The sequence below is a fragment of the Tachypleus tridentatus genome, chromosome 4, assembly GCF_004210375.1.
Source record: "Tachypleus tridentatus isolate NWPU-2018 chromosome 4, ASM421037v1, whole genome shotgun sequence".
Classification (NCBI taxonomy): Eukaryota; Metazoa; Arthropoda; class Merostomata; order Xiphosura; family Limulidae; genus Tachypleus; species Tachypleus tridentatus.
The window spans coordinates 30,459,288-30,478,256 of NC_134828.1; the positions used below are offsets into that span (position 1 = coordinate 30,459,288).

At 36.6% G+C, this 18,969-nt stretch overlaps 1 protein-coding gene across 6 annotated transcripts in view; it reads right to left on the reverse strand.

The window, feature by feature from the left end:
• The window catches only part of LOC143248784 (uncharacterized), a 100,770-nt gene extending 83,021 nt beyond the window's left edge, over nucleotides 1–17,749 (reverse strand). For 4 of the 6 annotated variants that reach the window (XM_076497502.1, XM_076497509.1, XM_076497508.1 and 1 more), the window contains exon 1: nucleotides 17,602–17,736. The gene's annotated coding sequence lies outside the window, so the exon portion shown is untranslated. Of the gene's footprint in view, nucleotides 1–8,431; nucleotides 8,533–17,601 lie in introns of all 6 variants that reach the window. The other 2 variants (XM_076497505.1, XM_076497506.1) reach the window with 2 other exon arrangements.
• Between the last annotated feature and the right edge of the window lie 1,220 nt (nucleotides 17,750–18,969).

Genomic DNA, 18,969 nt, shown 5'->3' on the forward strand with positions numbered 1-18,969 from the left:
AGCTATCTAGTGTTTCATGGAATAGTTGCATTGTATCCTACATTGCTTTATCTATGTGGAACTGGGTTATAATGCAGCCAGGGAAGCTATCTAGTGTTTCATGGAATAGTTGCATTGTATCCTACATTGCTTTATCTATGTGGAACTGGGTAAGAATCCAGTCAGGGAAGCTATCTAGTGTTTCATGGAATAGTTGCATTGTATCCTACATTGCTTTATCTATGTGGAACTGGGTAAGAATCCAGTCAGGGAAGCTATCTAGTGTTTCATGGAATAGTTGCATTGTATCCTACATTGCTTTATCTATGTGGAACTGGGTTAGAATGCAGCCAGGGAAGCTATCTAGTGTTTCATGGAATAGTTGCATTGTATCCTACATTGCTTTATCTATGTGGAACTGGGTTAGAATGCAGCCAGGGAAGCTATCTAGTGTTTCATGGAATAGTTGCATTGTATCCTACATTGCTTTATCTATGTGGAACTGGGTTAGAATGCAGTCAGGGAAGCTATCTAGTGTTTCATGGAATAGTTGCATTGTATCCTACATTGCTTTATCTATGTGGAACTGGGTTAGAATGCAGCCAGGGAAGCTATCTAGTGTTTCATGGAATAGTTGCATTGTATCCTACATTGCTTTATCTATGTGGAACTCGGTAAGAATCCAGTCAGGGAAGCTATCTAGTGTTTCATGGAATAGTTGCATTGTATCCTACATTGCTTTATCTATGTGGAACTGGGTTAGAATGCAGCCAGGGAAGCTATCTAGTGTTTCATGGAATAGTTGCATTGTATCCTACATTGCTTTATCTATGTGGAACTCGGTAAGAATCCAGTCAGGGAAGCTATCTAGTGTTTCATGGAATAGTTGTATTGTATCCTACATTGCTTTATCTATGTGGAACTCGGTAAGAATCCAGTCAGGGAAGCTATCTAGTGTTTCATGGAATAGTTGCATTGTATCCTACATTGCTTTATCTATATGGAACTGGGTTAGAATCCAGTCAGGAAGCTATCTAGTGTTTCATGGAATAGTTGCATTGTATCCTACATTGCTTTATCTATGTGGAACTGGGTTATAATGCAGCCAGGGAAGCTATCTAGTGTTTCATGGAATAGTTGCATTGTATCCTACATTGCTTTATCTATGTGGAACTGGGTAAGAATCCAGTCAGAGAAGCTATCTAGTGTTTCATGGAATAGTTGCATTGTATCCTACATTGCTTTATCTATGTGGAACTGGGTTAGAATGCAGCCAGGGAAGCTATCTAGTGTTTCATGGAATAGTTGCATTGTATCCTACATTGCTTTATCTATGTGGAACTGGGTTAGAATGCAGCCAGGGAAGCTATCTAGTGTTTCATGGAATAGTTGCATTGTATCCTACATTGCTTTATCTATGTGGAACTGGGTTAGAATGCGGTCAGGGAAGCTATCTAGTGATTCATGGAATAGTTGCATTGTATCCTACATTGCTTTGTCTACATGGAACTGGGTTATGACTGTTATAAAGACCACAGTTACTTCCAGATGCTTGCGATTCGATTTTTGATCCAATTAGTCAGTCTTCTGGAAGGCAGATTTGGTGGTTTCGATCAGATTTACTTCTTACAATGGAGACCAAGTGGAATTTTGTTTTCGTTTTATTTATTTAGTTTACTGATCATGGGTGAAACTTTCTTCTTAGTTAACACTCAGCAGCGATTTCCAGTTCACACTGAAATAAAGTTTCTGTTTGGATTCTATTTTCCTTAAATAGAGCCTCTTTCTTGCTTTATATGTAAATCCAATTTGAAGTATTTTTGGCTTTAGATACCAGTTCTTTATTAGTTCGATTATCCACTGTTCCGATACCTGCTTTTGCCAAACAAAAGATGTTCATTTGTGTTTCAGTTTCACAGCGGTCTAACTGTCTTTTTCAATCTCTCACTTATAAAACATCACTACTGCCGCACTTGCCCTTTGATAAAGCAGGGCTAAAAATTGTTTGCTAGTTCCAAACCCAGGTGCTCGGTTTGTCTTCTACAGCACCGCAGGTGTCATAATTCCATAAATAAGTCGTGTGCAGACTGTAAATTGAATTTCTCGATTCTAGCTATACTACTGAAACGCATTATACTCTCCGTTTTTATTTAAATACAGCAAATTTGAAACTGTTTGGAATATGTCGTATTTTGTTAAAAGACAATACAGTTTTGACTTCTAGTTCAAGATACGACAGAGGTAAACTTTATATACACGTACAGGAGTGTGTGTGTCAATCTATTATTTCAGATCTGTAAATTTTATATACACGTACAGGAGTGTGTGTGACAATCTATTATTTCAGATCTGTAAATTTTATATACACGTACAGGAGTGTGTGTGACAATCTATTATTTCAGATCTGTAAATTTTATTTACACGTACAGGAGTGTGTGTGACAATCTATTATTTCAGATCTGTAAATTTTATATACACGTACAGGAGTGTGTGTGACAATCTATTATTTCAGATCTGTAAATTTTACATACACGTACAGGAGTGTGTGTGACAATCTATTATTTCAGATCTGTAAATTTTATATACACGTACAGGAGTGTGTGTGACAATCTATTATTTCAGATCTGTAAATTTTATATACACGTACAGGAGTGTGTGTGACAATCTATTATTTCAGATCTGTAAATTTTACATACACGTACAGGAGTGTGTGTGACAATCTATTATTTCAGATCTGTAAATTTTATATACACGTACAGGAGTGTGTGTGACAATCTATTATTTCAGATCTGTAAATTTTATATACACGTACAGGAGTGTGTGTGACAATCTATTATTTCAGATCTGTAAATTTTATATACACGTACAGGAGTGTGTGTGACAATCTATTATTTCAGATCTGTAAATTTTATATACACGTACAGGAGTGTGTGTGACAATCTATTATTTCAGATCTGTAAATTTTATATACACGTACAGGAGTGTGTGTGACAATCTATTATTTCAGATCTGTAAATTTTATATACACGTACAGGAGTGTGTGTGACAATCTATTATTTCAGATCTGTAAATTTTATATACACGTACAGGAGTGTGTGTGACAATCTATTATTTCAGATCTCACCAGAATGAGAAAAATGAACAATAATGATAACGAAGTGTACATAATGGTCACATTCGAATCTACAGATGTTACATCTGGTTGATAAATCTAACTGGTGGTTCCTAGCATGAGATGGTACAACTGCCTCACCATTAATTCTTTGAAGTTGATAATAAAAATCAGGGTGAGCCACTGTACTGCTGTAACTTACGTAAAAGTTGTTTATTAAGTTAAATCTTGTTTCTTTTGAAAACTTCAATTATCTCTACTTTCTTATCGTGTTAGGCATGTTTTTGTCTAGTAGTTAGCGTCCTGGATTGCGTATCATAAGGTCAGTGGTTTGAGTCGCCATACGGGGCTAGGCAAACTTCGACTTATAATAGTGACAGTTAATTCAAATATTTGGCTACGATTACTTGTATTATGATTTAATTCAGTTTGTGTGTTTGTTTGTTCTCAGTTTTGTAGTTTGCAAAATCATATTTGGCAAGAGGACTCGAGTAGCCCGGGAGTGCCCTTATCTCTTTGGTGTATATCTCCTACCTAGGGGTTGCCAATAGAGGCTAAAACGCGTACTTAAGGACACCCAGCTATGACTGAGGCCTAAAAGTACGTTTTCAGAAGTTTTTGAACCCAACCTTGGTTTTAGAGTCTGTGTTCTCCGCCCGTCCTTGGGATTTCAGGGGCGCCATATTTGAAACTGTGTTAATTTTGCAGTGTAAGACTAGAAGGAAGGCAGCTTGTCATCACCACCCACCGCCAAAGTTTGGGCTACTCTTTTACCAACGAATAGTGGGATTGATCGTGACGTTATAACGTCCTCACACCTGAAAGATCGAGCATAGTTGGTGGGACGGGGATTCGAACCCTCGACCGTCAAATTGCGAGTTGGGTATTCTAACCACTTATTGGCCGTGCCGCACCAAATTATACAAGGCACAGTTTTTCAGAACACTGTTTCTAAACTTAATCACTTAAACGAAACACTGGCTTACTCTGAACTAAAGGAAAAGACACCCAATTAGTGTCACGTCACAGATTGATTAGGTAGTGTTGAACGAGTTTTTTTTATATCGGATCCCATTATTTTTTTTTTAATCAGTCTTAGAATAAGAAATAAGAGTACTTGAACGGTGATTATACGTTGTAATTTCATTGACTACTTCTCACGTGTAAAGTGTGGTTTCATGAACACATATCAAAGGAAGATCTGATATCACTTCATGTCGTCAAGTTAACAAAAAAGTGTGTAATTTGAATTAAAAAGAAAACTCCCATTATATTATAATATAACGTATATTAGATGCTGACTATAAGTTACAAATAGTCAATCGGTTTTGTGTGTTTAGAATTTCGCTCAAAGCTACACGAGGGTTATCTGCTCTAGCCGTCCCTAATTTTGCAGTGTAAGACTAGAGGGAAAGCAACTAGTCATCACCACCCACCACCAACTCTTGGGCTGCTCTTTTACCAACGAAGAGTGGGACTGACTATCACATTATAACGCCCCCACAGCTGAAAGGGCGAGCACGTTTGGTGTGACGGGAATTCGAACCCGCGATCCTCAGATTACGAGTTGAGTGCCTTATCTACCTGGCCATGCTAGGCCGAAATAGTTAATAACCATATACCAAAAAAACACAGTAATGGAGTTTCATTTAATTTGTGTAGAAGTATACAAGAACAAAAATCCCATTATTTTAACACAAAATAAATGTTTGTCAGTCAGTTGTTACCAGTTATGTTGATGAAGGAATTATTCATATCGACAAATTCAGAGCGAGTCAATATATGATTAAATTAAAGTTCATTAGCAATATATGATGGGCCTTGCCGGGCCGACATCAACTAGTGTGATTGACCATCACTTTATAACACCCCTACAGTGTAAAGGGCAAATATGTTCGGTGATGGTATTCTAATTTTCCATTCGGTTGCGAGTTGAGCGCCATCACCACCAAGCCTGAAAGGCGATACTTATAAACGCTTGTTTGTTTGTTTTGTATTGTTTGAATTTCGCACAAAGCTACTCGAGAGCTATCTGTGCTAGCCGTCCCTAATTTAGTAGTGTAAAACTAGAGGGAAGGCAGCTAGTCATCACCACCCACCGCCAACTCTTGGGCTACTCTTTTACCAACGAATAGTGGGATTGATCGTCACGTTATTACGTCCTTCCCCGGCTGAAAGGGCGAGCACGTTTGGCGCGACGGGGATGCAAACCCGCGACCCTCAGATTACGAGTCGCACGCCTTAACACGCTTGGCCATGTCGGGCCCACTTATAAACGCAACGTTTTAACATATGAATTAAATTATTCTTTTAACTCTAGGGTTAGGAAACTATCAAAGTGAAAACATTAACCATTTAACGTTGATTTATCGTAACATCTACTTTCAAAGAATTTCACTAAATTATCTATTTTGATACACAAAAAAGAAGGCTAAATTTGGCTTTTCAACGGTAAAATGGATATTATCACGATGATTATTTAAATGGTTGTGGAATTCATATACGTTGCATTTATCTTTAAAAATGACGACAAGGAGACGTAAAACATCACATATACTGAGTCGACTATTCTACAACATGGTTTACAAGTTTGTGACCATTTTACGTATTGCTCAAGATTCCATTACTTTGAGAAATACATCATATAAAGAAATGCTAAGAACCACATGAAACGTTGTGTAGTCATAACGTTAGTCAGCACTTAGTCAGTTTCTTCTCTTGTCAATAGTTCTTTATTAGTGAAGGCTAAGCTTAAATCTTAGGATCTATGACCTGGATGCCTATAAGCACAGGTGTCGCAAAAAGTGTCTTGCTGGTTTAAAAATTGTACAAAAAAACACTAGTTAGATTAAGCTAAGTAGCAGAAGTAATATGGTACAAATTAAGTTATAAACGTTGTAACTACCAAATGTTTTTACACTTGTATGTGGAAATAACTACAGGACTTCCGGAGGAATTGTCAATTTACCAAGTCTGGCTTAAGTGCATACATCAGACAAATTCCCAAATAATTCGAAACAAACTGTAAATATCATTAGAATAAAATAATTAAAAAAGTACAAAACCCATGAACCTTAGCAACCACTTAGCACAGTCATGAAATGATGCTCTAAGAGGTTCGCGTCTAGGTTATTTTCAGGAAAATAATTAATATTATATGTTGCCGTTGGTTTACTACTTGTTTCACTGAGCAGCTCGTAACCAACAATGTTTGGAAACGTAGAAAAAATAATAACGTGGAAAATACAGATATAGATAAACTTTCAGACTGCCCTTAGAGTAATTCGTATCACGTACTTGAAGATAGAGAAAACCGGGCAGAATACTTAGTAAGCACCTGCCTTGGTGTATGTATTTCTTACAGTGTAAGCGTTTTTTAAGGAGTGAGTGAAGTGATGTCAGCCAATTCAAGGTCAAAAGTGAGAGTGACGTCATTCAGGTATCTTAAAAGCTATGTTATATTCTATCGTATAGACTCAGTATAGAGCTTTTCTCAAATTCTGGAACCTTGAAAGTTCGTGTTACTACTATAGTACGTTTCACACATTCAGGTATTTTCAAAGGTGTTCTTGCTACCTATAGTACGTTTCACATATACGAGTAACTAGAAAGTTTCCCTGACCTCCTATCGACAGTTTCACAAGTTTATTATAAATCTTACTTTCCTTTATCAATGTTAAGAATATAATTCTTCTATGGGACTAAAATTTAGCACAATTTGTTTCCATTGTACTGATATGTATTTTAATAATAATTTTACAGAAGTTAACCTCATCATATGAAGCGAAAGTTTACATTGAAAAATATCCCAACTAAATTTAAATATAACGAAAGTTTACATTGAACAGAAAATATCCCAACTAAATTTAAATATGAAAGAAAAACACACACTCTGTATTTAACATATGTTTTATTACAAACGAAGATATTAAAAGTTGACTTCATTTATTTAGCATTAAACAGAACCACGAAAGCATTGATATTCACATTAAGAGATATACAACAAAAGTGTTAACTGTTTCAGTGATCTAACTCACAGATTTACAATGAAAGCATCAGCCGTTGTGGTGGCATAACGAACAGGTCCCAGTAGGAATACATGTCAAACATTTATAACCAAAGCTTCAGACGTTCACTCAAAGTCGAAGTGATACTGTTTACGTGTCGAAATGACACCTGTGTTTATAGTATTTTATTATGAAATGAAACCAAACCCAAGTGTACACGTAAATCAAGTATATCAAGAGTTGTTTTCTTTTATCCGAATGAAAAAAATTCGTTTGAGATTTCTAGAAAATAATTTGTGGCGTCATAAATATATGACGATTAATAATGCAACTAAAATGCACCGTTTTCTCTAGTGGACCACATGTAGGGTTATAACAATAAAGAAAATACACGTCACATCATCAATAAATGTGTTTTATAAAATAGGCAAGTAGTGGCCTCGTCACGCATGCGCTATAGCTGTATCATGTTGATAAAATAAAAATCTTTAACGTAGATGCTCCATTTTAATTTCCCTAATGAAGAAACGAGGAAAAGTTTTTCTTAAAATACGAAAACAAATCTGTGAAACTACCTGAACGTGATGAAAATAATTATATTCATAAAATGGATATATTATTTGGTTTATTTAAAGCAGCAAAAATATATTTCAGAACTAAACCCCAAACCTCCAAGACCTTCAAGACCAGTTAATCTAAGATTTTATTTTGCTTGCTAATTCCAAGTGAGTAACTCATTTCTAGTGTTTTAACATATAATTACAAATAATTTTTTACTTCATAGATTCTTTGAGGTAAAGTGTGTTCGAAGGTTCTAATACTCAAGACTCTGGGAATGGTTTGTTTGTTCGTTTTTTTTTATTTCGCGCGAAGCTACTCGAGGGTTATCTGCGCTAGCCGTCCCTAATTTAACACTGTAAGACTAGAGGGAAGGCAGCTAGTCATCACCACCCACCGCCAACTCTTGAGCTACTCTTTTACCAACGAATAGTGGGATTGACCGTAACATTATAACGCCCCACGGCTGAAAGGGGCGAGCATGTTGTTGGTGCGACCGGGATTCGAACCCGCGACCCTCGGATCACGAGTTAACGCGCTTGGCCGTGCCGGGCCCCTCTTTTTTGATCTAATTTCTTATGTGTTTTTTTGTTACAGGTTCTCTGAGCTTTATATCAGTCTGCTTCTTCACCTGAATCGTTTCTGTTGTATTTCTGGAAATGGGAACGGTTCCTTTCAGTTTATAAAATAATAAAGCTTCAGTGCAATAAATATTTGTATAAATAGACAAGACACAATAATTCTAGTTATTACATTAAAGATCAATAGTTATTACGTTATATTACTGGGACAGCAGTAAGTCCACAGATTTACAACACTAAAATCAGAAATTCGATTCCCATCGGTTGACACAGCAGATAGCCCAATGAGGTTTTGCTATAAGAAAAAAACACACATGACGTAAGTGATTAATTATTAATATATTAATGAGAAAAATATGTAACAGCTCTGATTATGATATAAACGCCCAGTGACCAATATATTAATGAGCAAAAGGTACAATAAATCTAGTTTTTACTTCAATGGTTAATTGTTAATATATTAATTAGCAAAAGACACAATAACTTTAGTTTTGACTTCAATGGTTAATTATTAATATATTAATGAGCAAAAGGTACAATAATTCTAGTTTTTACTTCAATTGTTAATTGTTAATATATTAATTAGCAAAAGACACAATAATTCTAGTTTTGAGTTCAATGGTTAATTATTAATATATTAATGAGCAAAAGGTACAATAATTCTAGTTTTCACTTCAATGGTTAATTATTAATGTATTAATGAGAAAAAGACACAATAATTTTAGTTTTAACTTTTATAGTTACTTACTAATATATTAATGAATAAGAGACACGATAATTCTAATAATCAATAAGGCTACTTATATAACGTTATCAGAATTAATCTCAATTTGTTTAAAGGACTTTTGAAAACAAATAGGTGTAATGATCATAGGTCTGTGTCTTATTGCTAATACCAAATGGTTAATGCTATGTTAGAGAGTGACACGTATTTTACTCTTAATGGTATAATATTTATACTGTGTTCAGAGCTAAGCCTTATTTTGTTTCTGTTTCTTTCATTTAATAATCAACACACGCGCATGCCCAGTCACTTAAGGCTTATTATACGAATTTTATATTCTAATCTTCGATTTGCTTTCAGATGGTTCAATGTTCTATGTAAAACAAACCAATAACAACACCTTTATTTAACCTCCCTAATGTACATGCATTTATTACAAGGTTTTGTTTCAAGCTTAGTCAAATGCCTAAGCACATTTGATAATACTTATCGCAACTTTGTATGGAAAAGATAATTGCATAGCGGCTGTAAACAATCATTCTCTAAACGCCTAGAAAGCATTATTGTTTACTTTCTTCTAGTTCGCTGAAGTGTTGATCATTCTTATGGTTCGAGAACGTTTTGTCGTTTCTGTTGTGTAAGAGAAGCGTTGTATATGACAAGAATGGACTTTTCACCAGCTATGAGGAGAGAAAACAAACGTAGAACACTAATTTCACAACAGATTCGACCCCGTCGTTATGACGTAATCTCTTTATTTGGCACTTTTCCAAAATTACTCATACCAACTCCGAAGAATAACTAGATAATAATTTCTTGGGGACAAGGACCCCCGCCATTGTTAGATAAAGAACGTGATTACGGTTCTTTCGATATGTTAAGATCGAACTCAAAATTGAGGGTAATTTAAAGAGGGCTTAATACGAATAATAATTTTAAAAAATACAACGATGTTGTTATTCACGTAATTTGTAGTTTTAGAATAAAGTCACGTTAAACTATCTGCTGTGTCCACGTAGAAATCTAACTCCGAATTTTAGCATTGTAAGCCCGTAAACTACTGTTGTCGCATACTGAACTTATTCCTACTAGAAGAGCACATATAATAAGATTTTAGTATTCATTTGGTAAATACGGAACATATTAGCTTTTAATTTTAATTAGTATTATGAATTTTTTGGGAAATCCTTCAAAATCGTTAAAAGGCGTATACACCCAGCTAAGCACATGTTTGTTTTATAAGTTACTTACTATAAAGGTGTTGTCGTCTTTCACCTAAGTTTAGGCTGGTTTGATTTTTGATTTTGCGCAAAGTTAAACGAGGGTTATCTGAGATAGCCGTTCCTAATTAACCAATGTAAGACTAAAGGGAAGGTAGCTAGTCATCACCACCCACCGCCAACTCTTGGGCTACTCTTCTACTAACAGCTGAAGGGGCGAGTATGTTCGGTATGACGGAGATTCGAACTCGCGACCCTCAGAATACGAGTCGAGCACCATAACCACCTGGTCAAGTTGAGCCAAATAGGCTGGAAATGCTCATATTTCCTGAAACTGTAAGTACTCTGTAATCCTACATCGTTGTTTAGTATTTTAGCGCAAAGCTAAATAAATGGGTTACCTGCGTTATTTTCACTGTGAGGAATCAAATTATGGGCTTTAGTTGTAAGTTGTTGAAAGTACTGCAGACCAATCAAAGAATCAACTGTTCATAGTGTGGCTGTTTTACTCGTTGAAGAACATAGTCGTACGATATAAGTAACCTAGAGGGCCTCTGTGTGTGTGTTTTCTTATAGCAAAGCCACATCGAGCTATCTGCTAAGCCCACCGAGGGTAATCGAATCCCTGATTTTGCGTTGTAAATCCGAAGACATACCGCTGTACTAGCGGGGGGCTAGAGGGTCTCTAACTAGAAGGAAAAAATAAACATTTCTGTTAGTCCCCCCCAGATAAGTTAGCGCTAACTCTGAGAGCTTATAACACTTAAATTCGGGTTTCGACACTCATGATTAGCACAGAATAGATGATCAATTTGCAATTTTGTGGTTAAACAGAAATAAAACAAACAAGTAGTGAATGTGTTGCAAATATTTGCTGTTTGTCGCCAAAAACATTTAAGGGCATAAAGATATTAGGTTGCATAGCCTAGAATATTTTGATGCAAAAGGCCGAATAGAGCACAGGTGTAGATTTTGGGCAGGACTACAAGATGCAGGAGTGTGAGAAAAAAAATTAAATCCATCTAATTTAAATTGATGGTCATGCGCGTGAGAGGCCAGTGTTTGGTTGGTTATGTCTATTGCTAGCATCATGAAAAACCTTTTACTAACACTTACGTCAATCTGAAGAACACAATAGCCTGATTTGTGTTATTCTCAACGCCGTAGACTGTTGATCAGATAGAGCAATGAGAAGAAGCTATCCCTGGAATTTTACTAATTTTGTTACAGCAGTTTAATATTGTGAGCTACTTACATTTCGTTCAACAGTTTTGTTTATTATAAAACACAAAATTACGCAGTGGGCTAATTGTGCTCTGCCCACCATAGATATCGAAAAATGTTTTTTTAAGTGTTGCGAAAGCTTTTGACTTGCTGCTGAGACACTGAGGGTAGGGAGGAAGGGTTACAATCGACAGGTATCTATGGTTGACGATTCAGAAAAAAGCGTACACCACGTATAATACCTTGTTAATTGTTTTGAATTTCATGCAAACCTACTCGGGGGCTATCTGCGCTAGCCGTCCCTAATTTAGCAGTGTAAGACTAGAGGGAAAGCAGCTAGTCATCACCACTCACCGCAAATCTTGGGCTACTCTTTTACCAACGAATAGTGGGATTGACCGCCACATATAACGCCCCCACGACTGAAAGGGCGAGTATGTTTGGTGCGACCGGGATTCGAACATCTAATTCTATAATACAAGACTAGAGGGAAGGCAGCTAGTCATCACAACCCACCAGTAAGTCTTGCACTACTCTTTTACCATTTTATAGTGGGATTGACAGGCTCTAAAATCTTAAAGGATAGAGAACGTTTATTATATTGGGAAAATCCAGATAGGTTTTTCGCGTTTTCTAGATTGTAAATCTACGGACGTGCAACGCTAAAATCGTGGGTTTGATTCCTCACATTGGACATAGCGCATAGCCTAATGTGACTTTGCTCATGTGTAAACAAACATATAATCATGTTTAACGCATCACAAAGTCTGAATACTTTCTTTTTCTTTATGGTTTGGTTGTTGTTCACCAAGGACATCGCAGCTTGGTTTTCAGCGTCATAGGGTTGGCACAAATTCAGTGTTGCGTTAAAAGTTACGCCTCTTTACGTTATTTGTTGAGTACTTTACGTTAGTGCTGTGAAACACTGAAGTTGACTAATCAGAACTTCAAGGTAAAAAGATAAAGCAGTTAATTCAGTGAGACAAATACAACTACAACAACAACTAACAACTCTCCTCCCTCCTTACAATCAAAATTTGTTGATTTGTTTTTGAATTTTTGATAAAGCTAATTTCAAACTGACAGTTTAGAGGGAATGAAGCTAGTCATTAGCGTTCGTCGCAAACTCTTGTGATGTTACTTTCCAACCACGCAATGGGATCTTATTGCCACTCTTATAACTCACCAAAATGCGAAATATTTTTTGCGGAAATAATTCGCAGAAAAAACCCCGGGATTTACAGCGAGAAAACGTTAATCGCTAAACCATTACTGTCTCGAACGGGTTTTAGATCTTGGTCAGAGTTTTTCCATTTTTTTTTTCAACTGAATAAAATTTGCGAATTGTTTGTTTTTTGAATTTCGCGCAAAGCTATTCGAGGGCTATCTGCGCTAGCCGTCCCTAATTTAGCAGTGTGCTCGCCCTTTCAGCCGTGGGGCGTTATAATGTGACGGTCAATCCCACTCTCCGTTGGTAAAAGAGTGACCCAAGAGTTGGCGGTGGGTGGTGATGACTAGCTGCCTTCCCTCTGGTCTTACATTGCTAAATTAGGGACGGCTAGCGCAGATAGCCCTCGAGTAGCTTTGTGTGAAATTCGAAACAAACAATACAAACAGGAAATTATTATTTATCGAATATAAATTGTTAAGATTCATTACTCTCAAATATAAGGTTCGTGCAAAAACTACAACATTCTATCAAAGATCAGAGTGAAAATTATACAGGTTTAAGTTTCAAAACTTTCTTATTTTACTTTCCAAAAGTTAAGGCCCAGCATGGCCAGGTGGATAAGACACTCGACTGGTAATCTGAGGATCACGGGTTCAAATCCCGCCACATCAAACAGCCGTGGGGCTTTATAAAGTAACAGTCAATCCTATTATTCATTGGTAAAAGAGTAGCCCAAGAGTTGGCGGTGGGTAATGATGACAAGCTGCCTTCCCTCTATCCTTACACTGCGAAAGTAGGGACGGCTCGCGCAGATAACCCTCGTGTAGTTTTTCACAAAATTCAAAAACAAACAAACAATTCCCTCCCCTATTTAGAGAATTACAATCGTTGAAATACCTATACGAAAGTTCAATATTAGTATCTCTGTCGAAGCCACAGGTTGATTTAGAGTAAGCTTTCAAAATTGAAATTCGGACGAAACCACAAAACATGTTCCTCTCCGCACTTTAAGCTGTGAGTCCGCTGTGAAAAAAACAGTCAATCTTTTGGTGTGGAGAGAGGGTGGTTGGGCTGATAAATCAGTACCTGTGTCAATCTTTTAACGTGGAAAGAGGGTGGTTGGGCTGATAAATTAGTACCTGTGTCAATCTTTTAACGTGGAAAGAGGGTGGTTGGGCTGATAAATTAGTACCTGCGTCAGTAGGTACTAATCTATCTTTTAACTTGGATAGAGAGTGGTTAGGTTGATAAATTAGTACCTGTGTCAGTCTTTTAACTTGGATAGAGGGTGGTTAGGCTGATAAATTAGTACCTGTGTCAGTCTTTTAACTTGGATAGAGGGTGGTTAGGCTGATAAATTAGTACCTGTGTCAGTCTTTTAACTTGGATAGAGGGTGGTTAGGCTGATACATTAGTACCTGTGTCAGTCTTTTAACGTGGATAGAGAGTGGTTAGGTTGATAAATAAGTACCCGTGCCATAAAATACGAATATTCTTCGTAAAAACTCTTTGAGCTAAAGAAATCAACTGTAAAGTTAAAAGGAATTTTCACAACAAATGTGATTGTAATTCCGAGGGTCCATAGCATGGTTCGCGTCTCGTTGGTACGAAATCGAACGCCACACCTTTAGACCCGTGGATGCGTTATAAATATACCACTAAAATCCCATAACTCATTCAAAGTAACCAAAGGGTGATGAGTGCTTTCAGTTTGCTGCTTTTTTTCTAGTCCACCAGTTTAGAACTAAGGACGGTTATCGGATTTTTGGTCTAAATGACCTGAAAAGGTCAGACTCACTTGGACCTCTTCCTCTTATTTTTTTTTTTGTTACAAACAAAATAAAACGATACTCATATCAAACACCCCAAGGATGTTTGTGGAATTTCCTACGAAAGTTGCCCTGTTATTACGCTATTCAATCTGAAAATAGTGTGATCTCCGCGACATCTATCGAGATATTAAAGATTGACGTTACGCAAATATGTTGTCTGTATATTATTTCACTCACATATTTTCTTTCTTTAAAAGAAAATTTGAAATTTACCAGAAAAAGAATTTCAACTTGTATATGTACCAAGTTTTGTTAGGCTTAGTAAATTTTGTTGAATTTTAAAATTTCAGTTTGTGAACCGTGGTGGATGCGGATTAGCCCTGTCGTAGAGCCCCTCCCCCTCCCCGGCAATTTAAGCGGTGGGTGCGTTATAAGAGTGAAAAATCAATATCTTAACGTGGATGGTGGGTGGTTGGGTGTTGTTGGCCGAATACCTTCCCTCTGGTGAGTAATGCAAAATTAAGGTAGTTTAGCATCTTTTCCAATAAGTGAATCTGAAACAAATGTAGAAAACCAATATGCAATAATATATATATATATATATATTCTGTTGTTTGCAATATTAATTATCAATAGATAATTATTCTAAATAAAAGGAAAATGTTCATGTCAAAATGCTGTGTAATGAAAACCCTGGCGGTAAGCAGCAAAGCTTTAAGACATACAGTAATGAAATTTGGGGTTTGATTCCTACGGTGGGCACAGCGTTGATAGGTCACCTGTGTAGCATTGTACTCACAAAATTTCACTTATTTGGCAACATCCTAGACTTTGTTACACCAAACATGATCGCCCTTTCAGCCGTGGGGGCGTTATAATGTTACAGTCAATTCCATTATTTGTTGGCAGAAGAGTAGCCCAAGAGCTGGCGGTGGGTGGTGGTGACTAGCTGCCTTCTCTCTAGTCTTACACTGCTAAATTAGGGACGACTAGCACAGATAGCCCTCGAGTAGCTTTGCGCGAAATTCAAAAATAGGTCAATCACTAGTACTGCCGTACGTGCTTATACGTGTATACATATTTTATTTAATGGAACTGCAAAACAAAGTTTACAAAAGAATGGTAAAATGTGACAGATTCTAAACATATGTGATGAGACAACATAACAGTATACAATTTACAGTGATTATTTAGCAGACATTTAACGGATAGAAATGTAGTTATATTGAATCGTGGTTAATCGTTTTCAACTTTACGGAATCTACGTTAAAATCCGAGGCTCGATTTTTCGCTATGGACACAACAGATAACTCAATGTGGCTTCGTTCGAAAAGAAAACAACAACAAGAAACAAAGCAATATTATAGACCAATGAAGTCTGACGAAATAAAAAAGCCATTTTCATTGTTGGCAACTGTTAAAAATTAATTCATTGTGCGTTGGCAACCGGTTGTGATTAACTAATTTCAGTGCTGGCAACTGTTGGTGATTAGCTTGTCTCAATGTTGACAACTGTTGGTAATTAACTCAATTTAGTGTTGGTAACTGTTGGTAATTAATTGGTCTCGGTGTTGAGAACTGTTGGTACTTAACTCATCTCAGTGTTGGCAACTGTTGGTAATTAACTTATCTTAGTGTCGGCAACTCCTAGTAAGTAACTTGTCTCAGTGTTGATAACTGTTGGTAATTAATCCATCTTAATGCTGACAACAGTTGGTAATCAACTCATTACAGTGTTGGTAACTGTTGGTAACTAATTCATTTCAGTGTTGGTAACTGTTGGTAATTCGCTTACTTCAGTGTTGGTAGTAGTTGGTATTTAACCAAACACAGTTTGGTAACCGTTGGTAATTAACGTGTCTCAGTGTTGACAACTGTTGGTAATTAATTCATCTTAATATTGACATTAGTCCGTAATTAACTCATCATAGTGTTGGTAACTGTTGCTAATTGTCTCTTCTCAGTGTTGGCAACTCTTTGTAATTATCTTGTCTCAGTGTTGACAACTATTGGTAATTAATTCATCCCAGTGTTGACAGCTGTTAGTAACTAACTCATCTTAGTGTTAACAACTGTTGGTAATTAATTCATCCCAGTGTTGACAACTGTTAGTAACTAACTTATTTCAGTGTTGACAGCTGTTGGTAATTAACTCATTCATGAATTACGAAGCAGAGTCTTAATATTCTCGCTGTTTACTGTTCTAGTCTTTTATCCATACAGAGTGAAAAACTTAATTTAAATCTAATGATAATCATAGGGTAGGGAAGGTTTATTAATATTTCTAACCATTTGATAAACGTGCTAAGCCTACAACAGAAGTATTGTTTGTTTGTTTTGAATTTCGCACAAAGCTACTCGAGGGCTATCTGTGCCAGCCGTCCCTAATTTAGCAGTGTAAGACTAGAGGGAAGGCAGCTAATCATCACCACCCACCGCCAACTCTTGGGCTACTCTTTTACCAACGAATAGTGGGATTGTCCGTAACATTATAACGCTCCCACGGCTGAAAGGGCGAGCATGTTTTGTGCCACCGGGATTCGAACCCGCGACCCTCAGATTACGAGTCGCACGCTTGGCCATGCCGGGCCACAATAGAAGTAACTGATAACTAAAACATAATTTCGTTTGATGTCATCAAACACACACATTCCAACTTTTATAAGAAAATTAATACATCCATATGTACGTATTCTATTACGAAGATGGCATACGTATGTATTTCATTGCCAGAATAAATATGGACTCGTGGTAGAATTGACTTTTTAGTATAGAAACTTCATTTAAAACGAAATATTTCGTAGTACGACAAAGTATTGGTAAAGTCAAATTTGTTTTGTCTTGAATTTCGCGCAAAGCTACACCAGGGTTATCTGCGCTAGCCGTCCCTAACTTAGCAGTGTAAGACTAGAGGAAAGGCAGCTAGCCATCACCACCAACCGCAAACTCTTGGGCTATTTTTTTACTAACGAATTACGAGGTTTACAGTCACATTACAACGCTCCAATAGCTGAAAGGGCAAGTATGTTTTGGTGTGAGTGGGATTAGAACCCGCGACCCTTGGATTACAAGTCGAGTGACTTAGCCACCTGGCCATACCGGCCTTAGGTAAAGTCAACTGGAAGTTATTGACTGAACAAGTCACAGAAATTATCTACGATATTGTACGAAGGATCTTAAATATTTATATATGAACAAGGATAGTAAATAAATGTATAAACATATAAATACATATGTATTTATTTTATCTTACCTGAAGTAATTCACTGTTACGGGTCAACTTTGTTCTTCAGATCTTATTTACGATTACATCAGCAAAGAGTAAACAGACCTTCCAGCTCTGTTTAATGTAGCTGTTTGAGCTGGAGTGATAAACAGAACTCACACCTGTTCTGTTTCTGACGCTAGGAGTCGATTGTTATAAGTTCCAAAGGTCGATAGATGTAATAGGATAATGTAACAGCCTGCCTTCTGTTCTTTCAGCTGCTGTAAAGGGAAGTTACAAAAGGGCATATTTATCGTAAAGTAATTGAAATATTATTTCAGAAAAAAAATTAGAATTTATTCTTTACGTCCTAACATACGTGAAAGGAAAAGTGGTCACAGTTCAGCAACAAATTTACTACTAAATTTCTGTACCGCTCATGTTATTTAAATTCATAATCGATAAATCTTAAGCCTTAGATTAGAGCTTCTGATCAATAAATTCTAGGCCTAAGATTAGAGTTTCTAATTTATAAACCTTAAGCCCGAAACTGTATCTTATAATCTATAAATCCTATGACTAATGTTTAGAGCTCTTTACGTATTCTTAGGACAAAGATTACAGAGTCTTGCGCAATAACACACTTCAAACTTTAATTAACTAAACACTATAATTTTATTTAGAGAGTTTTCTTATCATTTCTTGAATAATATCAGCTACTTTAAATAACCATTAACGTTACAAGAACTGGCCTGTTTAATGTTTAGGTCACTCACATATGGCGCTGGGAAGAACAGTATCTGAATATTTAACCTGCATGTGGTGCTAACATATTTTACTTCAGAGACGTAAACTTTAAAAACAAATCTGAGCCGTCAAGTAAATACGAAGCTGGATTGTATCAATTTTTAAAAAACAATAACAAAAATTCATTAATGACTGATTAATGGCATTTCATGTATCTTTATTGTTAAATCTAAAGATTTTGCTTTGACGTATTTAGCTTACTAACTGTTCATAAAAGCTGAAGCAATGTATAAGACTCTTTGCGCAAAATTACGTAAAAGACAATTTGCGCATAATCGTCCATAATTTTGAACTTAAAGGCTACGAAAAGGGATCCAATCGACGGTACCCACTGTCCATTCTTGGCAAACTGTTCTTTGGCCAATACTGGGATTTGACAATGCTCTTATAGTGCACATCCATGGCCTCAAAGCTCGGAGCGCATTCTTGGGACAACGGGGCGAGAACCTGGAACCATCAGATTTACAATCAGAGCACGTTAATTAATGGGCCATGCCCATTTAAGACCCCACCTACGTTATACGGTACCTCTATCACCTCTGGGTAAATGCAACTTCTTTTTTTCTTATAACTTCAAGGAAAATACATATACTTTGGGTTTTGCGAAAA